Consider the following 23,758-nt stretch of genomic DNA (forward strand, 5'->3'; position numbering starts at 1 on the left):
TAACTCCACGCCTCTTGCCAAGACCCTCGCATTTACTTCTCTTACAACCCCATCTATAAATATATTAAACAACCACGGTGACATCACACATCCTTGTCTAAGGCCTACTTTTACTGGTAAATAATTTCCCTCTTTCCTACATACTCTAACTTGAGCCTCACTATCCTCGTAAAAACTCTTCACTGCTTTCAGTAACCTACCTCCTACATCATACACCTGCAACATCTGCCACATTGCCCCCCTATCCACCCTGTCATACGCCTTTTCCAAATCCATAAATGCCACAAAGACCTCTTTAGCCTTATCTAAATACTGTTCACTTATATGTTTCACTGTAAACACCTGGTCCACACACCCCCTACCTTTCCTAAAGCATCCTTGTTCATCTGCTATCCTATTCTCCGTCTTACTCTTAATTCTTTCAATAATAACTCTACCATACACTTTGCCAGGTATACTCAACAGACTTATCCCCCTATAATTTTTGCACTCTCTTTTATCCCCTTTGTCTTTATACAAAGGAACTATGCATGCTCTCTGCCAATCCCTAGGTACCTTACTCTCTTCCATACATTTATTAAATAATTGCACCAACCACTCCAAAACTATATCCCCACCTGCTTTTAACATTTCTATCTTTATCCCATCAATCCCGGCTGCCTTACCCCCTTTCATTTTACCTACTGCCTCACGAACTTCCCCCACACTCACAACTGGCTCTTCCTCACTCCTACAAGATGTTGTTCCTCCTTGCCCTATACAGGAAATCACAGCTTCCCTATCTTCATCAACATTTAACAATTCCTCAAAATATTCCCTCCATCTTTCTAATACCTCTAACTCTCCATTTAATAACTCTCCTCTCCTATTTTTAACTGACAAATCCATTTGTTCTCTAGGCTTTCTTAACTTGTTTATCTCACCCCAAAACTTTTTCTTATTTTCAACAAAATTTGTTGATAACATCTCACCCACTCTCTCATTTGCTCTCTTTTTACATTGCTTCACCACTCTCTTAACCTCTCTCTTTTTCTCCATATACTCTTCCCTCCTTGCATCACTTCTACTTTGTAAAAACTTCTCATATGCTAACTTTTTCTCCCTTACTACTCTCTTCACATCATCATTCCACCAATCGCTCCTCTTCCCTCCCGCACCCACTTTCCTGTAACCACAAACTTCTGCTGAACACTCTAACACTACATTTTTAAACCTACCCATACCTCTTCGACCCCATTGCCTATGCTCTTTAGCCCATCTATCCTCCAATAGCTGTTTATATCTTACCCTAACTGCCTCCTCTTTTAGTTTATAAACCTTCACCTCTCTCTTCCCTGATGCTTCTATTCTCCTTGTATCCCATCTACCTTTTACTCTCAGTGTAGCTACAACTAGAAAGTGATCTGATATATCTGTGGCCCCTCTATAAACATGTACATCCTGAAGTCTACTCAACAGTCTTTTATCTACCAATACATAATCCAACAAACTACTGTCATTTCGCCCTACATCATATCTTGTATACTTATTTATCCTCTTTTTCTTAAAATATGTATTACCTATAACTAAACCCCTTTCTATACAAAGTTCAATCAAAGGGCTCCCATTATCATTTACACCTGGCACCCCAAACTTACCTACCACACCCTCTCTAAAAGTTTCTCCTACTTTAGCATTCAGGTCCCCTACCACAATTACTCTCTCACTTGGTTCAAAGGCTCCTATACATTCACTTAACATCTCCCATATATATATATATATATATATATATATCTATATATATATATATATATATATATATATATATATATATATATATGTCGTGCCGAATAGGCAGAACTTGCGATCTTGGCTTAAACAGCAACGCTCATCTTGCCATATAGGACAAGTGAAAATTTGTGTATGTAATAATTTCGCCAAAATCATTCTGAACCTAACGAAAAAAATATATTTCACTGTGTTTATTTAGTATTAAATTATTGTAAACAAATCTAAAATATATTTAGTTGGGTTAGGTTAAAATAAATTGTTCTTGTTATAATAAGGTTAGGTAAGTTTTCTAAGTTCCTTTTGGTGCAAAATTATAAATTTTTACATCAACATTAACGAAAAAAATATATCTATAAACCTATAAGAGAAAATTTTAGAAAGGACTTAATTTTAAAAGAGTTCTTGCTAATTGACCAGTTTTACATATTCGGCACGACATATATATATATATATATATATATATATATATATATATATATATATATATATATATAAAGAGCGAGAGAGAGAGAATGGGAACAAACCATTCCAAAAATACTTCATATACTTACTATTATTCAATTATCAGAGTAATGTATATACAAACCGTATATATCTGTTTATATACAGTGAGAGTTGACCTTAATCCTTATTTTAAAACTTGGAATATATTTTTTAATTTTATTGTAAAGGTTACAAGCAGCCTAATAATTCTCTATAATTTTTTCGTATTCCCTAAAGAAATTTCCATTTTTCTGCAACTGTCTTGTCTAGTAACACACATGTAAATAATCTAGGATAATCTAGTTAATCAGTGACTTATTTCCAAAGCTTCTACAAGATAGACTTTGTTGGTAGCAGTAACAACCTGATAACATAGTTGACACACTCACTCCCACAGTCAGTACCAGATGGTGTAGTGTACCGGTGTCTCCAGCACCATGGAGTTAAAACTTAGTGCAGAGCGTCACTGGTATAACATACTGGCAAGTGCATACGGTGCAGTGTATCAGTGGTATAACATACTGGCAAGTATATACGGTGCAGTGTATCAGTGGTATAACATACTGGCAAGTATATACGGTGCAGAGTGTATTAGTGGTATAACATACTGGCAAGTATATACGGTGCAGAGTGTATCAGTGGTAGAATATACTGACAATTATGTACAGTGCAGTGTTTATGTCGTCTGGGAAAACTTGTGTGTGTGGTAGCGAAGATATGTAAGGCTTAAAATTTTGCCTTTTTAACTTTTTTATATTAAGACTTGGTTGGTTGATTAATAGGGGTTTAAGGCCTATAGACTACACGAGGGTCATTAAGGCCGCATGTCTCCTGCTCACCATCAAAATGCAGCAGCATTAAATATTTTATTAAACGCCTCGCACCGTGGCCCTGGACAGCAAACTGTCACTTGAAGGGGGCAGACGTAGTGGACGTGGGGTAATTCACTTATCCCACTTCTACTACTACTTTTGCTACTTAAAGGGGTGTTTTGATACCCATGCAGGGTATTAAACCTGATTACCTCCCATTCCCAAAGCACTAAATAAAGAATGAATGCACAAATGACCCGCACGTAGGAGATTTGAAACTAATGACGTGTTGCTCTGACTTGACCATTGAACTAATCAGACTAGTAAAATATTTCCATTATGTTTTTCATTTTTGTTGGCTGTATAGTAAACTTCTAGATGACCAATTCTGACTTCTAAATTGGTCAGGAAACTATAAGTGTCTTCTGAAACTAGGCTCTTGATTAGTTCAGTGGTAAACTACTAGTCTACCCTAACTACGTCCCCCCCACACACACATCTGAAAAAAGTATATTACTAGGTAGTGGCCTCCCATTACTTTGATATTCCCTCATGTCATGTACTACACAGTGCACATAGAAACAATCCCCAGAATACAATCTTGATCTGTCTAGACTGCTCCTCGTCTCCACCCCCTCAAGGGAGGTTCCTTGACGCTGGTGCGGGGCTCTTGATTTAGGGAATTGGATCAGTGCTCCGGTTCTCTGAATTGAGCCTGAATACCTTCCATCCCCCCCCCACGCGCTGTATAATCCTACGGGTTTATCGCTCCCCCATGATTATAATTATCTTCGCCTCCACTCCTGCTCCACCATTCTAGTCCCTTTACTCCTCTTATTTTTCCAGACTAGCCTAGCGAACTGAACTCTGATGAGCTAATGTTCAGTAATACAGATTAGCCCTGCCCAGTTTATTTCGGGTCAGTCTAAATTATTATTTTTTTATTGTCACACTGGCCGATTCCCACCAAGGCAGGGTGGCCCGAAAAAGAAAAACTTTCACCATCATTCACTCCATCACTGTCTTGCCAGAAGGGTGCTTTACACTACAGTTTTTAAACTGCAACATTAACACCCCTCCTTCAGAGTGCAGGCACTGTACTTCCCATCTCCAGGACTCAAGTCCGGCCTGCCGGTTTCCCTGAACCCCTTCATAAATATAGTAGGTATTCCTTAGTTTCCTCAGTAGATATTGCAACAATGAATGGGAAGTATTCCTGTATGTATGTATTCTTAGAATGTGTAATTTTTTTTCCTCCCCCCTTCCTTTTTTTTTTTTATTCTCTCATATTTATATATTTGTTGTCGTAGTGTGATTATCCTCATTAAATATAACACTACTACTGTATCCGGGAGAGGGCATCCTGAGATATTATATGGGAGAGCGCTAAGCCTGTAGGGATTGATGGAAGACATTCAGGGAGCTGGAGCACAGATCCAATTCCCTAGACCGAGCTCCTTAACATCGTTAAGGAAGCCCCCTTGAGAGTGAGTGTGAGAGTGAGTGTGAGAGTGTGAGTGTGAGAGTGAGTGTGAGAGTGAGTGTGAGAGTGAGTGTGAGAGTGTGAGTGTGAGAGTGTGAGTGTGAGAGTGAGTGTGAGTGTGAGAGTGTGAGTGTGAGTGTGAGAGTGTGAGAGTGTGAGTGTGAGAGTGAGTGTGAGAGTGTGAGTGTGAGAGTGTGAGTGTGAGTGTGAGAGTGTGAGTGAGAGTGTGAGTGTGAGAGTGAGTGTGAGTGTGAGAGAGTGAGTGTGAGAGTATGAGTGTTAGTGTGACAGTGAGAGTGTGTGAGTGTGATAGTGAGTGTGAGTGTGAGAGTGAGTGTGAGAGTGAGTGTGAGAGTGAGTGTGAGAGTGTGAGTGCGAGAGTGAGTGCGAGAGTGAGTGCGAGAGTGAGTGCGAGAGTGTGTGAGTGTGTGAGAGTGAGAGAGTGAGAGTGTGAGAGTGTGAGAGTGAGTGTGTGAGAGTGTGAGAGTGAGAGTGTGAGAGTGAGTGTGAGAGTGAGTGTGAGAGTGAGTGTGAGAGTGAGTGTGAGAGTGTGAGTGTGAGAGTGAGTGTGAGAGTGAGTGTGAGAGTGAGTGTGAGTGTGAGTGTGAGAGTGTGAGAGTGTGAGTGTGAGTGTGAGTGTGAGTGTGAGTGTGAGTGTGAGAGTGAGAGTGAGAGTGAGAGTGAGAGTGAGAGTGAGTGTGAGTGTGAGTGTGAGAGTGTGAGAGTGTGAGAGTGTGAGAGTGTGAGAGTGTGAGAGTGTGAGAGTGTGAGAGTGTGAGAGTGTGAGAGTGTGAGAGTGTGAGAGTGTGAGAGTGTGAGAGTGTGAGTGAGTGTGAGTAAAATAATAATTTTGAATTATAAGTGCATCTCGGCTGGAAGAAAACTTTTAAAGTTGTGGTAGGTTAGGTTAGGCTAGGTTAGGTAAGATTCTGTAATATACACAATATCGGTAACTTGATTAGTAAGACACGTGTAACAGTTAGGTATCTTTATTTCAGAATAAAGGTACCTAACTGTTGCACGTCTTATCAAAGGAAGATTCATAAGGAACAGGACAAGCGTTTCCTGACGCGGGTCTTAGTCATATGATGACCCACAGCTGGAGCTTTTGAACATCTGACAGAGGCCTTCCACCGGCTTACCACTCCTATTTAAAAAAATTATACCTAAACTTGCGTAACTGATGAACTTTCAATGAAATGTATAAATTTTAGTGGAAAGCTTGGAGACGACTTCATCGCCCTACTGGGCCAGTAGGCCTACTGCAGTGTTCCTTCTTTCTCAGTTTATGTACTGAAGTCTCCCAGCTCTAACTGAGCGTTTTAACTCAGACAACCATCCTGAGTGATGGGCAATGATTGGGAAGCATTTTTTATTTAAGGACAGGTACACAAGTACAATGATCATACATAGTGTAAATTAGCTAGGCTAAATAACAAAAAGGCACAATACCGTGACTGGAACGATACACAAATAATCCGGGGATGCCCGGGTGTTGTGCATGTCTTAATTTCATCTTGTCGGTATTATATACAATTCTTGTACTACTACTATTACTACTATTACTACTACTATTACTACTACTACTACTATTACTACTACTATTACTACTACTACTACTGCTGTATAATCCTCCGGGTTTAGCACTTCCCCCTTAATTATAATAATAATACTACTACTACTATTACTATTACTACTATTACTATTACTACTATTACTACTACTACTATTACTACTACTATTACTACTACTACTATTACTACTACTACTATTACTATTACTACTATTACTACTACCACCTCCACCTCTTCCTGCCTATATATAGCCGTCCTGCTCCACCTCTGTTAGTGTCAATGGTCCAAGTCGGACCGAAACGTCGTCGTAAGCTTCTCTCTTTTATGTGCGGGTTATTTGTGTATCTAGGCTAACCCAAAAAAGTCAGTGACTTGTTTCCGTTGGAAAAACGGCTATTTTCCCCCCCCCCCCTCCACTGTGTACCTTGTACAGAATAGTGTATCAGCACACTGGTCTATACATTTTGCTAAAAAAAGAACAAAAAAAAAAAAACTGCAACGTCACCATTAGTCAGGAATAGTTTAATGAATTCTCAGCGTATATACACAACTGTGCATATATAACTATACCAACTTGGGTATATATAAATAATGTATATTCACACCTGAGTATACAAAGTAATCTCCTGGGAGAATTAATAACCCTCGTATAGTTGAAAGACTTTAAGACTAATTAACCTACTGTAGGGAGGTTATCTTCCCCTACCTTCTTCCCTCCCCACCTTCTAAATCCCCCTCTTCACCTCCCCCTCCCAACCTACAATCTCCCCTACCTGAACATTCCAAGAAACTAGTTCATTTCAGATATTTCCAGTAGCTCTAGACATTTTTTTTTTACGTTCCTCTCACCCCAATACACGTATGGCGCCACCCTTTACGCCGTTAAGCCTATTTTCCATAATAGGAGGCCTAGGTGGGCTACTAAGCATTATAATGAAAATAAAAACCAGGATCCGGATTCATAACCTCGTTCTTGTGGAATCCGGATTCACTAATTGTTCTTAGGGGATCCAAATTAGCTAACATATTCTTAGGGGATCCGGATCACTAGATTGTTTTAAGGAGTATGGAAAACTAACTTGTTGATAAATGGATTCGTATTCGCTTGTAGAGACGCATGTGACATCAATGACTGGACACGTTTAGAAGCATCACGTGTCCAGACACGCGAAGTGGATTTATCATTCTGTTCAGAGGGGAGTCTCTTGTACGGCTCTAGTTCCACGTAACTGGAGCTATCTTTCATTTCCTCTTATAATAGGTGTCCTGTAGCTTGATTAGTAGCGCACTCGGCTTACACTGAGGTCCATGGTTCAATCCCTCGGTACGGGTGGAAACATTAGGACGTGTTTCCTTAAAGACACCTGCTGCCCCTGTTCACCCATTAATAAAATACGTACCTGGGTGTTAGTGGACTGGTGTGGGTCGCATAATGGGGACAAAATTAACTTGGCCGAAGTGCTCTACATAATAAGGGGCTTCCTATATAATATGCCACTGTCAGTTATGGTCTGTGTAAGTTGTATCATGTATTACTTGCCAATCCCAAGGCCCCGTAGGATTAATGAGAGTTTAGCGCTTCCCATAAAACTAATTCAGTCGAGTCAGTAACAGTCATACGAAACTGGACGAAATTTTCTGAAATATTTCCATTACAATAGAAGGAAAACCTTGATTGCGGAAAAAATATATTATGTTTAACATGATATTGAGATGGGTAGGGGAATACTGGGGCAAGTGGCAGGGGGAATACTGGGGGCAAGTGGCAGGGGAGGGGAATACTGGGGCAAGTGGCAGGGGGAGGGGAATACTGGGGCAAGTGGCAGGGGGAATACTGGGGCAAGTGGCAGGGGAAATACTGGGGCAAGTGGCAGGGGGAGGGGAATACTGGGGCAAGTGGCAGGGGGAGGGGAATACTGGGGCAAGTGGCAGGGGGAGGGGAATACTGGGGCAAGTGGCAGGGGGAGGGGAATACTGGGGCAAGTGGCAGGGGGAGGGGAATACTGGGGCAAGTGACAGGGGGAGAGGAATACTGGGGCAAGTGGCAGGGGGAGGGGAATACTGGGGCAAGTGGCAGGGGGAGGGGAATACTGGGGCAAGTGGCAGGGGGAGGGGAATACTGGGGCAAGTGGCAGGGGGAGGGGAATACTGAGGCAAGTGGCAGGGGGAGGGGAATACTGGGGCAAGTGGCAGGGGGAGGGGAATACTGGGGCAAGTGGCAGGGGGAGGGGAATACTGGGGCAAGTGGCAGGGGGAGGGGAATACTGGGGCAAGTGGCAGGGGGAGGGGAATACTGGGGGCAAGTGGCAGGGGAATACTGGGGGCAAGTGGCAGGGGAATACTGGGGGCAAGTGGCAGGGGGAGGGGAATACTGGGGCAAGTGGCAGGGGAATACTGGGGCAAGTGGCAGGGGAGGGGAATACTGGAGCAAGCGACAAGGGTAGAGGAGTACTGGGGCAAGTGACCGGGGCGGGGAGAGGAGAAGGGGAGAACTGGAGTGGTGGCAATTGGAAGGAAGGGAGGGAATAAGCAGGGAAAGGGAGAAAATAAGACTGGGGGTGGGGAATGGGAGTAGGGAAGAAAATTATAATAGGAACTTTAGTGAAACAAGGAGATAGGAAGAGTGAAGTAGTGTGGAATAGACAGAGGAGGAAAGAGGGAACAGGCTAAGTAAGTTTATAGAGACACAAGAACATATAAAATACAATTATCGTACATAGTCTAAATTAACTAGGATAACCCAAATAAGTCAGTGACATAATTTTCATTGGGGGGGCTCTTGGCTAGGCTGCAGAATTGTAGCATTGGGCGGGCTCTTGGCTAGGCTGCAGAATTGTAGCATTGGGGGGCTCTTGGCTAGGCTGCAGAATTGTAGCATTGGGGGGCTCTTGGCTAGGCTGCAGAATTGTAGCATTGGGGGGCTCTTGGCTAGGCTGCAGAATTGTAGCATTGGGCGGGCTCTTGGCTAGGCTGCAGAATTGTAGCATTGGGGGGCTCTTGGCTAGGCTGCAGAATTGTAGACTGTAAATAAGACAATACAAAAACAAGAAGAGATTTAAGAGTTTTGTTTGTACACTCAACCTCTCATTCTCATGGATATATTCAACTGCTTTTCTCATCTTGCAATATTAACTTCTGAGACACTGCTTGCTAGTCTTTCCTCATCTTGGACCTGCCTCGCATGGGCCAGTAGGCCTGCTGCAGTGTTCCTCCTTTCTTATCTTCATATCTTATTAACCCTGTCTTGTACACTTTCTAAATCCGAATTGATCCACCGGCAGTCTATTATTGCGAACTCTGTTGTGGTTACCCTTTTTCGTCCACAACCAGTAATGTATATTTGTCCAACCTAGGTTAGGTCAGGTTTGTCAGGAAACAGGACAAGTGTTTCCTGACGCGGGTCGAGTCATATGATAACCTACAGCTGGAGTTTTTGGTCATCTGACAGAGGCCTTACCCTGTCGTCAAACATTGTTCTACTCAAACTTCAACTATTGTATTTATTATATCAGCAAAAAATACTTTTTATGGCACTTATAGAAATAAATATTTAATTATCGTCTTCCTGAGATAAATGACGATGCAAGAAGGATATAGAAGAAAGAATTATATAAATCTATAATGATCATAGTAAGCTCGAGGTCTTACAACAACTGCTGGACAGACTTGTTAAGATGTGTAACCCTAATTAAATTTTTAAATGGGTGGAGAGGTAAGCCAGTGGAAGGCCTCGGTCAGAAAGCCAAAAGCTCCAGCGGTGGGTCATCATATGATTAAAACCCCGCGTCAGTAAACACCTGTAAATATAGATCCATATCTCTATATTTACCTTCATTATTAATCTCTATTCCATTTGCTGGATAAGCACCAGATAATAATACCTCTATGCACTGCCATATTTTTCGTATGATGTATTCAAAGATTTCATTGTATTTGTGGTGAATTATGTAGTATATTCCCTTGCATCACTTTTATTAACATGAAAAACCTGTTAATAAAATCCATAACAATGGGAATATTCTTCAAATACTGCTGCTTCCTGCAACACGAAAGTCCAACACCCTGGCAGTATTAACTTGAGCGGTGTTAGTTTATGTACCTGCTGCTTTGTGCTATTACGTATGTTGCAAGTTGCAGGGGTGATGGGGAGGGTGGTGATGGAGGATGAGGGGAAATGGGGGGGGAGGGAGTAGAGGTGAGAGAAGGAAAAGAGTGAGGGTTATGCGCCGTCTACATTATCCATCACTGCAACCTGTCCCCAACACTCTTCTTCCCCAACGATTCCCCCGTCCACTTCCCCTCCTCTTCCCTCTTCAGCAGTTCCCCCGTCCACTTCCCCCTCCTCTTCCCTGTTCAGCAGTTCCCCCTCTCCCCTTCTCTCATCACCCTCTGTTTCATTTCCCGTCTTACAATTACGTCACAAAAGTAGGAAAACTTGCTTAATTTATGAGTCCCCCCCCTTTCCTCCCCTCTCCAGTTCTCTCCCCACTATCTCCTCTGCGTTTCCTTCTCCCTCTCCTACAGATACACGTGGCAGTAATCACATTCAGACTGACAAGATTATAAATCATTAATTGTATCACACTTGACATTACAAATCTGCCTACATATATCTTAGGCGATAATACATAATAAATCTTTGAAACGCTGTATACGTAATTATCTACTAGCATGAATAATTGAGAAAAATAGTTTACATTAGTATAGGCTGGAAATAATACACTTGACCTCGGTAAACTCCCAAAATTCATTATAATCTGTCAATTTTAACTTTAAGAACTGCCTTCCCTTTACAGGTTTAGACCTTGAACAATGTTTTGATTTTTCGTAGCAAACTATTTTTAAAGGGGTGGAGGGGTAAGCCAGTGGAAGGCCTCGGGCAAATGACCAAAAGCTCCAGCTGGGTCGTCATATGATTAAGACCCGCATCAGGAAACACTTGTCCTGTTTCCTGACAAACCTTACCTAACCTAACACCACCTTGGTATTATACAACAATAATAATAACTTACATTTCTGCAAGTACATGATACAACTTATACAGACCACAGCTGACATCAGTAACATACTATGAAGTCCTTGGTCATGCAGAGCATTTCGGGCAAATTAGGTTAATTTTGTTCCCAGGATGACTCATACCAGTCCACTAACACCCAGGTACCTATTTTACTGCTAAGTGAACATGGACAGCAGGAGTCTTTAGGAAACACGTCCTATTGTTTCCACCCGTACCGGGGATCGAGCAACGTACCTCCAATATTATGCTCTGCATAACAAGGGGATCTCAGTATAGTAGTATATCAGTGATGACAGCTAGGCCTGTATACCTTGTACGTACATGTATTTGTAGCCAGCCATGCCATCCTCACTCACCCAACCAGTCATTCTCTGTTCTTGACGTACAACACCATCACTGCTGAGTCCAACCCTGGCTCTTCTCCTTTTATTAAACTCCTAACCTGAGAGTTAGTAGATATATACACAGAGGGTTGGAATTTTTCTCTGCGTATTTTGTGCTGGTAGTTTTTCCTCGTTATTTTAGGGACTGTTCTTGTTTGGTTATGAAAAGATATGCAGCCTTAATGACACTCCTGTAGTTGATTACATTTAAATTTAACCCCATGAATCTTGAATTTTAGCGGTTATATACTACCTGTAACATTCATATAGCCTCGTATTTATTATTTTTTATATTAAACCAGTCAAGTATCTAGTGACCTGCAGTTTTTGCCGAGTCACCACATGAAGACCCGGTGGCCTGGTGGCTAAAGCTCCCGCTTCACACACGGAGGGCCCGGGTTCGATTCCCGGCGGGTGGAGATTCCGACACGTTTCCTTACACCTATTGTCCTGTTCACCTAGCAGCAAATAGGTACCTGGGTGTTAGTCGACTGGTGTAGGGCGCATCCTGGGGGACAAGATTAAGGACCCCAATGGAAATAAGTTAGTCCTCGATGACGCACTGACTTTCTTGGGTTATCCTGGGTGGCTAACCCTCCGGGGTTAAAAATCCGAACGAAATCTTATCTTTACCAAGACCCGTCCTGGCGAGCCTACCTGTACCTCCAGTGTCAGTACTGGTGGAGGGATCTTGATTCAAGGAAACTGGCGGAGGATTCTTGATTCAAGGAAACTGGCGGAGGATTCTTGATTCAAGGAAACTGGCGGAGGATTCTTGATTCAAGGAAACTGGAGGGGGATTCTTGATTAAAGGAAACTGGCGGAGGATTCTTGATTCAAGGAAAATGGCAGAGGATTCTTGATTAAATAAATGGCGGAGGTCTCTTGATTAAAGGAAACTAGTGACCCCTTCCTCGGGTCAAACCTGACTATATAATTACGTCGTTAATTTTATGGAATGACCTGCACTGATTTTTTCCTTTTGTCTTGTATTTAAAATTATTCATGTGCGATTTAAAAATTATAGCTACGCATTTTCACCGCGAAGGGCTAAATCCATACGGGTCATACAGCGCCTGGAGGGAGGGGGAAATAAAGTTTAATCCAAAGGTAAGTAGTCATCCCCAGTTCCTTGGATCAAGAGCCCTTTAAGTATCAAAGCGCCTCGAGTGAGAATTTTTTTTTGGGGTAAGCTGAACTAGAAGATCCAAGGATGAGAGCCTCAGACACCTACATAATTCACGATAGTCTTTAATCTAGACAGTTCTTCGCAGATAGCCTCATTGTGGTTTGGAGAAGGACTCGAATTTGAGTGGGACTAGCCAGGCACTGGTTAATAAAATTTGCTTGCTTATATGATTTCGACACGAGTGTCCTGACACGGATCTTAATGTTTCGACGACTCGTAGCTTTGAAAATAGGCTGGTCAAATATATGGATGGAAAGGATTGAATTTGAGGAAGACCTACCAGGTATGGTCCAGTACGCTTTCCTGCAGTGTTCCTCCTGTAGCGAGTTGGGGATTTTCATATTTTGACAGGCAAGACTCACGAAATCGTAATGACACGATTGCAAACAAACCATACCCCGGCCGGGATTGAACCCGCGGGCTGGAGTTTTGAGACTCTGACCGCGGGTTCAATCCCGGCCGGGGTATGGTTTGACAGGCAAGCCTTGAACAGTTCATTTATCTTCTCCCTTCCATCGTGTGTACACACACACACACACACACACACACACACACACACACACACACACACACACACACACACACACACACACACACACTGCATACAGAGTAAGTTCCACATTGGCATTCACTTTGATGGCTACAGTGTGGGAGAGTCTGTCCCTTCCTGTATTAACAATACTTCGTCATTGAAACCCTTATCCATTTAATTTTTTTTTGTTATGCATCAGTAAGTGGAATGAATTTTTTTCTTTGAAAAACAATATCACCAGTGCATCAGTGACCATTATAAATTAGAAATATGACGCATTCTGACACACCATCAGAATATTTTTTTTTTTATTCGCCGGTATTCTCCCGGCCCTGGTCTTTTCCAATAGTGGTGACCCGGCCTTGGCTCCCTATCTGGGGGAGTCTCGAGACCTAAGTCTCCCATGGGAGGAGGTACAAGTACCCCCTCATCTTTGGGACCAAGTGTCCCCAGGCCTAGCCACAGTCCCCGCCCTCACGGGGCTCGCAGGGAGAAGCTAGGCCTCTGGTCTACCATCTGCCCAGCCCCACAAAGGGGCTCGTGGGGATGGCAGTCTTGTGAGCTGCAGATAGTAGCAAGCTCAGGCCATTCCTTTTCACAATATATGCAGTGTATTTCTTGATCCGTGTACCCAAGCCCTATTACAATTTAGTCGTAATAAGCTCATGTTCAGGCTTTTGGTCATCTGACAGAGGCCTTCCACTGGCTTACCCCTCCACCACTTAAAAAATGATGGTTATAATTATAACCATTAGATTGTTATTGATGGTAAACAGGTTACACGCAGCCTTAAAATCCTGGTATAGTGATAGGCTTGAAATCTTGTTAGCTAATCAGTTTCTTCACACTGTAGAAGGGTAAGACGTGCAAGAGTAGGCTTCTTGTTGAAACGTTTCGCTTACACGATAGGCTTCACACTATGTATTCTGGTGTTCACTGATGTTCACTGATGTTCACTGTGGGGAACAGTGAATGTACACTTCGGTAAAAGAACACAGGTGCAACTAATGGGACATTTTACTGAGGCAACGTTTCGCTCTCCAGCTCTGTCGAGCGAAAGGTTGCCACGAAATGTCGCATTAGTTGTACTTTTCCTTTTACCTAACATACTGTCTGTAATTTTACCAACATTATTACACCGTACACTTTGCCAAGATATATATCTGGGTATACCCCTCAATAAAGGTTCCTTGATGCTGGTGATGGGCTCTTGATAGGAAATAATAGGACATTACCTTCCCTTCCTTGAACAGAGCCTGATGACTTCCATTCTCCCAGATGCTGTATAATCAGACTTAACATGCATCCCTTTTTGACCGCCATTGTCCCGGTTTGAAAGTCCTGTCTCGGCGTTCCGGTCATTTTGTCCCGGACAAAATGACCGGACAAAATGGTCCCAGGAAGGTTAATGCCTGAATTTGCAGTGAAAGGGGCAAATGACTCACGAAATCGTAATGACACGATTGCAAACAAACCATACCACGGGCGGGATTTGAACCCGCGGTCAGTGTGTTTCAAAACTCCAGACCGTCGCGTTAGCCACTGGACCAGCTAGCCACAATAAGATTCGTCCAACTAGGTATATTTCTACACCATAGGAAGGTTAGCATAGGCACTACTGTGACCACAAATGCAAGCTTTTACAGACGAATCTCCAGCTAGCGTGGCTGTGACGAACTCTAGCTCAAGTCCCCTCACTGCCGTCAACATGACGGCTAGCTGGTCCAGTGGCTAACGCGACGGTCTGGAGTTTTGAGAGAGACTGACCGCGGGTTCAAATCCCGCCCGTGGTATGGTTTTTTTTTAAAGGGGCAAATGTAGTGCAAAATGAACTTTAAGTTGCAGCGAGTTTTAAGAGGAAAAAATAATTATTCCTAAGGAAGGTTTTGCGAAGAGTGGTTCCATACTTCATGCTTTTTTTTTATTTCATGATTTAGTCCTTAAATGAGAAATTGGAGCATTATTAGTCTTTGAAATTAAGGAAAAGTGTACCTACTTTATATTTCGTTTTTTTTTTTCCTTGAGTCCCAGTTTGAGATATTATGGTAAGCCTATGTATACCCCCCTTCCCCATGGATTTAGCACCCCTTTCCTGGAACGTAATAAGACATGAGGTGATGATAGTAGGTTTGATATTAAAAATACATCCCAGAGGGATGAAGCTTAATTTACCTTCACACTTCAATCACGTGTCCCTGAAGGGGACGCCTGCCCCTTACAGATCTTAAATACTGTATACAGAAGTATCAGTGAGGTCACCCACTGAAGCTCCAGAGATCCTGTTACTGTAAGATACTTTAAATTCCACACAAGCCTCCCGAGACTTGCCTTACGTGCAGTAGTGTGCCTCTCCTGACGTCATTCAGAACACCTTTCACGAAAGCAGTATTTGTGTAATGTTTGTATGTTGTGGGCTTAATGCACACGAACAACACCTGGCTATCTTTATTGACACTCAATGTTGCACATGCCTAATAAACCTTCACTTAGAGATTTTTCTAAATTTTTGGTGACGTCCCCCTTTATTTTGCCTCTTCGCTGACGGCCCCATCTTTGACACACTCCCACTTTGACAGCCACAGATTTGTTACACATACTTTGATTATACTTTCCGTAGCACTGCGCACCGCGCTTACTAACTCAACTTGTTATACTCCACCCTCGCTAGTGTCTGATCAAGCATATAAAACCTTTACCACGCCCTACCCTGCAGCGCTGTCTACCCTTGAGAGTTTAAAGCTTAGTTATGATTATAATTATTTTGGTGACCTTGATTTTGTATTTATGAGGAAACTCTAAGCCCCGATGGTCATATAGAGCTAGGGAATTGGGAGGTAATCAGCATTTTACCCAAGGAATAAAAGGGTTAGCCATGATCGGTGTGTTCCAGCAGCCTTCGCCAGTCAACAGGTCTCTTCCTGCCCATGAAAGCAAGCTGTGTGATAAAATCAGAGGTGTGGAGGAACATTTGGAATTCGGACTGACCATCACGGGTTAGGGCGGCAGAGAAGTGCATATACATTTAAGAACACCAAGAGACATTAGTGAAGAGGAACTATATAAATCCGCCGTCCCTCCTCAAGGACTCCTGATCCAGTGGAAAAAAATGAGCTTAAGATTATATCCGATTACTTTCCATTTTTGCTGTATCTTACAGCTAGGCTTTACGTAATTATCTTACAGCTAGGCTTTACGTAATTATCTTACAGCTAGGCTTTAAATAATAGGATATTACAGTGACCTCCAGTGGGAATAAGTCACTTTGACCTTCTTTTGGGGTTATCCTGTGTAATTTACACGTTACTCTGCATGATCATTGTTCTTATGTGTACCTGTACCTAAATGAACTTATGATTATAATAATATTCCATTGTGAACACTTCAGGCAAATGCGCAAGGTGTCCTTGCATCGTACGCACTGGCATAGTTATAATGTTGTTTGATGAATAAGACATGTGCAACACCTGCGTATCTTCATAAAGGCACCCAGGTGTTTGCCACGTGCCTTATCAATCTCTTCAGTATTATATCTCTTGCGTAATATTATTTGCAATAAAATTTCGCTTTACCGAGCACAAGACTGAACTTGATCGTCCTCTCTTTGGATCGATTACCTTCCTTTTCCCAGGCGCCTTGTGGTGTTAGCACTTCCCCGTGAAAATAGTAACTAGGATGTGTATTTAACAGATTACCAAGGGTACAGGTTGATGAAAGATGCCAGTGCGGAAAATAAATTTCATACCCACAAGACCCGAGCCAGGACCCGTCCTGCCAAGCCTACATTAACATACCCAAAACACCTGCATAGCTAGTGGCACACCTGTAGGGATTTTTTTTATTTAATTGCACCAGGTGGAGGTGGTAATGAGGTGCGTACTTGCTACGAGAGAAGAGTTGAATTGAGGTAGCGTAGTATCAAAAAAAAAAAAATAAAATGGTCTAGAGCTCATAGTGCCAAAAAATGGTCTAGAAATCGTAGTGCCAAAAAATGGTCTAGAAAGCTTCGTTCTGTGTACATAGAGCTTAATGTAGGAGCCAAATGCTGACCCCACGAAAGCTTCTGCAACCTTTGTAAGAGGAGGTGAGAAAGGTTGACTGGATGATTAAATGATATGTCAGGGGGAGGATTAACTGACGATTGGTTACCGTCTAGCGCAAAAAAAAAAGTGAAAGTTTAAAAAAACCCTGACTGATAAATAATTTTTTTTCCTTTCAGAGATATTTTTAGTATGTTTTGCCCACTCGCCCTCTGAATGATCAGACTATATTTTGTAATATTTTAACATTTTTACATTGGCTATTATTGAGTTTACTAATGTTTATGGTTTTTAAAATTTAATTTCTTAATTTAAAATATGGTTTTTGGTTAATGGTTCCCAAGCCATAACTTTCAGATTTTTAAAGGTATCTAACATTTTTGTTTCTAAATGCAGGTAGAGCTAATCCAGATGGAAACTGGAATATGCTAGACTGGGTGTGCAGAGGACTGATGAAGCCACAATGGCGAAACTTTCTCAAATATACCTAGAAGTCCACATATTGAGTGTCCTGGTCGCCACAGTGACGAATTTCCCAGAAAAAAAATATCAACACTACAACTTCAGTCATCGGGAGAAGAAACCCAGAAGTAAACTACACGTATGATGAAGACAAAGGTGAAAAGACACTATACAAGGGAAACTTTTATCGGGTGAATGTTTCACTCTTGTGTAGAGCTCTAGGAAGTCCCATTGCAAGTTTGTTCTGCAACCTCTTTCACTATTCTCAGCAGTGGTCAGTTTGGATTCGGCTTGACACAATGTTGGACACGAAGGACGAGGGATGTGAAGCAGTCAAGGTATGGATTAACTGTAGCCAACGTTGTTAATTATCAACCCTGATTTACAACTTATCAGTTATTTACCTGTGTGGCACAGTGTAGAAGACTCGTATAATGATGAAATTTGCAGTTTACACTCCTTGTCTTGTTACAAGTAGGTTAGCGAGGCATGATTCTCCTTAGGTGACTTTTGTTATCAGGAGAAAGTGAGAAGGGACGGGGAGAGTTTTGTTTGTCAGGATAAATAAGGAAATTTTTCTCCAGATGTAAGCCTTCATTACATTGACTCCTCGAGTTTTCTTAGAAAGTCCTTTGAATGAGGCCTTCCGCTGACTTACTAGTTCTTCGCATTAAAAATTATATATGCCATCTTAGGATGCGCATATTTTCCGGTCGTTTTCTTAACATCTTCAACACTTCGGGCATAATCTATACCCCTGGGATATCGGTAGTTAAGTTTCTGGCCTATTACCTTGAATAGCTGTACTTTATTCAAAGTTTTCAACCTTCCTGGTCTTTAATTATGGTATCGATCTTCGTTAGTGGCTTGCTGGGCGCTCATGTTCCTACTTGCAATGCCCAAGGTGAGATCTTGTCTGGTCCTAATGATTTACCCACGACAGTCCGTTACTTTGTGTGTGTGTGGGGGGGAGGGAGAGGAGGAGGGGAAGATGCTATCATTTGTAGTTGCTTTGTCTGTCTTCGTGAGCTTATGACTATAATTATATATTGTGAGTGGTATACAAATAACGGCAAGTCAGAAAACACTTGGGTATCTTTATTACCGCTAAAGATACCCAAGACTGTAATAAAGATATCCAAATGTTTTACTCGTCAATAATTGTGTTCTCCAAAAAAAGTTAGTCGTACGGGTAACTCAGTGCTAGCTAGACCTTGGAAGGTCGCCTGTAACCTCGAGTCGAATACCCTTCAAAAATACCTTCGTGCTGGTAAAAGACTGTGGATGCAAGGAATTGGAACTACCTTTCCCTTCTGTAGATCTCTTGCTTATCTCCTATTTCCCAGGGGCTGTACGAATCCTGCGGGTTTAGTGCTTTCCCTGAATATCGCCTTAGTCCAACGAGACCATTGTTGCCACTCTCATAAGAATATATGTTTTACTACAGAAGTTGACGTTTAATTACTAATAAGACCCATCACTGGCCAGCATACTATACGGGGTCTTCAGAAATCCACTTACTACAGTAGAATGTTTCGCCAAGCTGACGTGTGACTTTGTAAATGGTTCAAGTATGACCGAAACGTCGTGGTAAGCTCCTCTCTCTTATGTGCGGGTTATTTGTGTATTGTTCCGTTTTTGTTCAAGCTGACGTGTCGAGTAGGGTTCCTGACTCGCTTAGCTAACATGCAAGAGACAGTGCCAAGAATATCAGCCCATCCTCTTAATCAGCCATCATTTCACTGTTGTAACCACAGGTAAACGTGGGACTAATGAAGCATCTTAGCAGTGAAAACCTAACATAAGTATACCGCCCTCCGTGGCTCCGTTTCCTGTTCGCGACACAAAATTTTTGATCTTTACCTTGTATTTATATTTTCTCCGTTGTGGTATGTTATAATGGCTAATTTTTATGGACAGGGGACAGCCTAACCTAAGAGAAATTTGCTGCAACCCTGTACGAGAAATCTACCTATCTTTTATGGAAGTTAAGAGGTTAGGTTGTGAATACTACAGATGTGTAAATACACCGTTCACGACATTCAATAAGAGGGAAAGTTTCGCCACGATTGGCTTCTTCGGTAATAATACAGAGATAAATAAGAACGAGTACATATAATATCAGGAGTCGGGTCATAAGCCGCAGTAGTACAATTGCGGTGAGATGAGTTGGGTTTGAGGAGGACCTGTCAGCATCATGATACACCGGTCTCCAGAATGGGTAATATCCTGTTGGTTAGCAATTTGGATATCGTGTTACTTCAGATTTGTTGATGAATAATGCTACTGACAACAATTAGGGCAGCCCTCTTAATACTTTCGCCGTCGTAAATCTATGGGTAGTTGAGTGGATCGCTAATCAAGAGAGCAGGTTCCTTGACGCTGGTGAGGGGCTCTTGATCTAGGGAATTGGATCTGTTCTCCAGCCCTTTGAACCGAGTCTGAATACCTTGTCCCCAGCCCCCCACAGGCGCTGTATAATCCCTATGGGTTTAGCTCTCCCCCATGATTGTATTATGAGAAAGCAGGGTAGTTACAGCAGATACTGATTACGGGGAAAAGAGTGAATATTCAACATCAGTAGTTTATACCCTCAGTATAAACTATTTAGGTATACCCACAGTAGTTTATACCCACGTTAAACCTGTAGGCCTATAAAAAAAGGGGGTAGGCTATCAGGAAGACGCTGAGGCACGAATAACGGTTGATTGTCATAGAGCGCTGGATGACTTGGTAGACAATGTTAACTCGAGTTATGGAGATGTCATTTATTTAAAACCAGGTTACAATGTCTCACTCTGGTTATATATATACTGTCTTTAACCTCTATGTTAGAAGTGATCAAGGTCCCAGGACTGAAAGGTTTTCTAATATGTCAGTGTTTGCTTACGGGTCTTTCTAAACTAAAACCAAATACCGGAACACTTTATAAAATTTTGTTGGAAGGTCCGTTACTCAAGTAAACATTAATTAGTGATTACAGGAATAAAATAACTAGGATGACAAAAATTGACATATACAAACAAAATATGAATAAGAATACTATACAAACTAGACACTTAATTTACATTTGAAAAGTGTCATTTGGCGTCACGAACCGAATTTCGTGGGACACCACAAAACCGGGACTGTCCTCGTTAAACCGGGACGACTGGGATCCCTAACAGAGATAAACACTGGTGACCACAAATTGATTCAGTACAGTATTAACCACACCGTAACCAAATTACCCAGAAAGGAGAAAACTGGTTACGTTTTTAGCAGTGGATTGAAAGGCGAAATGAGGACTGACCTGGGGCATAGCATGCAAAAGAAAATGGAAAGGAAATGAGATCACTGGTCATGGACCGGGCTGGGGGGGCGGATTGATCCCCCGAACACCCTCCAGGTATCACCAGGTGAATCAGGGTATGTAGCGCTGACTGATGAGGGTGGGGTCTGTGGTTTATTCCTGAAGGTGGTGGGGGGCCTCTTATCCTTAGAGGGGTGCCATACTTCACCGGGAGCTTGCCTAAGGGCCCAGCGTATCCTCCGGCATAAATGTTGGGATATTTCCCCTTTCCTTTAAATCTGCTAACGCTCCTGGTCGATGACCTGGAACGTTCTTTAGACGTGGATTGCGGAATGTGACAAATAGTTTTTGAATATGACTCAAGAAATCGTAATGACACGATTGCAAACAAACCATACCCCCGGCCGGGATTGAACCCGCGGTCAGTCTCAAAACTAGTGGCTAGTGGCTAACGCGACGGGCTGGAGTTTTGAGACTCTATGACCGCGGGTTCAATCCCGGCCGGGGGTATGGTTAGTTTTTGAATAGTTGTACTTGCGTTGTGATTACTATGTAATACGAGTGAACTGGTCACGACAGTAACAAGTGGGTAATGTTGGTATAAATTTGTTATATAATGTTAGAAATGGAATGTTTTTAAAGCGTAACCAAAATACTTTTACTGCTTAGTAAATATAACGGTACAAGCAAGCGCTGACATGCATACTTCTACAAGAGAGTAGGAAAATAACGAAGGTCAAAATCTTTTACATTAGTTATAATGTAAATAGCATATACACTGGACGAAGTTTTCCTTCGCAACACTCGTTAATGCTGGGTGGTGTGTGGCGCAGGTGGCGTCCGATAGTCGTACCTACATACCTTATCGTGACCGGATATATTAGTTTAGTTTGTTATAGGCTGGTGATTTTATTTAATGGAGAGGCACACTGAACCTTCAGGGGTTTTGCAGCACCTTAGAGAATGGAGAAAAATGGTTATAATTATAACTATAATTTTTAAAGGGGTGGAGTGGTAAGCCAGTGGAAGACCTCGGTCTGATGACCAAAAGCTCCGGCTGTAGGTAATCATATAACTAAGACCTGCGTCAGGAAGCACTTGTCCTGGTTTCCTGACAAACCTTACCTAACCTAACCTTAGGAAATGAGAGGCAATCGCATGCAATCCAAGGAAAGTGAGGGATAGCTTATCAGTTATATCTGTGACTCTGATGGGTTAGTATTATACCCCTTCAAGAATATTCTATTATTTCACATACAATTTTCAAATTGCACCAAAGTGGTTGGGCCACTTGCCTTTTATATCCTACCTCACTGCCCCCTCCTACCCTTTTCCAATATTTCTATCCTTACCCATCCTTCCTTACCTATCTTTCCAAAGACTTTGGTCATAAGAATCGAATCGAGGGATAGCTCCAATTCTCAAATCAAGAGCCCTTCACAGGCGTCAAAGCACCTTAAGGGTGTCCCATAGCTTGATCGCTATCGCACTCAGCTCACACACTGAGGTCCGGAGTTCGAATTTCCTCCGGTACGGCTGGAAAACATTAGGGACGTGTTTCCATAAGACACTTGCTGTCCATGTTCACCCATCAATATAAAATGGGTACCTGGGTGTTAGTGGACTGGTGTGGGTCGCATCTTGGGACAAAACTGACCTAATTTGCGGGAAATGACCAGCATAACAAGCGGCTTTCTATATAGTATGTCATTGATTTCGGCTATGGTCTGTATACCTTGTACATGTACTGGTAGAAATAGATATATTATGATGTACGAGCGATCCCATTGGATAATTCCCTATAATTAATCATAGATGCATCCGGATTAACGACCATGATTCATCAGCTCACCCTCCTAGGAGTGAAACAATGTTCCCTGGTTCTAAATATTTGAAAATAACTTGATGGTACAATATTAGATAAAGCTCCCAGTATTACTGTAGAATTCACTATCTTTTTAAGCGAAGGAAGACATTAAGATGTGGTTAACAGCACCATCATATGTTGAGTGCTTTATTAATATTATGTGCCCACGGTTCTTGTGATCGATAATTTTATTAAGCAGTTGTAGAATATAGTTTGCATAAACCATTTCTAGGCCCTTTGTAATTCAGTTGTTGTATATATCATCAGTATTGTACTGTGAAATTTGAATTTAATTCTTGTCCTTATGAATGGAAATTACAGGTCATATGTTTGAGAGCTGACTGGAAAGAGAAGAGCCCTCTTCTACGAATAAATCCCAGGTAAGACATGGAGTTTTGTTTATTTAGTATTTTTCACAAAAAATGCCCTTGCTCGTTCTTCAGGACATTATACAAATGGTTTTACAGTGACTGGGGGGGGGGGAGCATGTTTAGAATATTTAAATTAACTTGGGATTACCCAGTAGTAAATGATTGCTGGGTCGTTGCAAGGCTAAGGACAAGTGAAGGTTGAGGGATGTCGATGGCAGCCATAACCGCTGGCTTACCTGTGCTACACTCAGTGATCTGAATAAGTAGGCTAGATTAGTGGTCCCCGTCAGTCCTCAGTGAGTGCGTAGTTAATGCTTGGCCACAGTGGACACTAGCAGCTACAACTTCTCTAATTCTTATCTCTTCAAGGAGTCGTTGTCACTGTATGCATAATGCTTCCTTCAATATTATAAAAGTATAGTACAAAGCAGCCACAATACCTGGAGTTTACCTGGAGAGAGTTCCGGGGGTCAACGCCCCCGCGGC

General features: G+C 42.1%; 1 protein-coding gene across 5 annotated transcripts in view; it reads left to right on the top strand.

The window, feature by feature from the left end:
- LOC128698576 (uncharacterized) overlaps window positions 1-23,758 on the top strand; it is a 127,735-nt gene that overhangs the window by 85,423 nt on the left and 18,554 nt on the right. Inside the window, exons 1-3 of one of the 5 annotated variants that reach the window (XM_070103823.1) lie at window positions 2,594-2,739; window positions 17,681-18,080; window positions 23,223-23,281. The gene's annotated coding sequence lies outside the window, so the exon portion shown is untranslated. Of the gene's footprint in view, window positions 1-2,593; window positions 2,824-17,676; window positions 18,081-23,222; window positions 23,282-23,758 lie in introns of those variants that run through there. The other 4 variants (XM_070103821.1, XM_070103822.1, XM_070103820.1 and 1 more) reach the window with 4 other exon arrangements.

The sequence above is a fragment of the Cherax quadricarinatus genome, chromosome 88, assembly GCF_038502225.1.
Source record: "Cherax quadricarinatus isolate ZL_2023a chromosome 88, ASM3850222v1, whole genome shotgun sequence".
NCBI classification, from domain to species: domain Eukaryota; kingdom Metazoa; phylum Arthropoda; class Malacostraca; order Decapoda; family Parastacidae; genus Cherax; species Cherax quadricarinatus.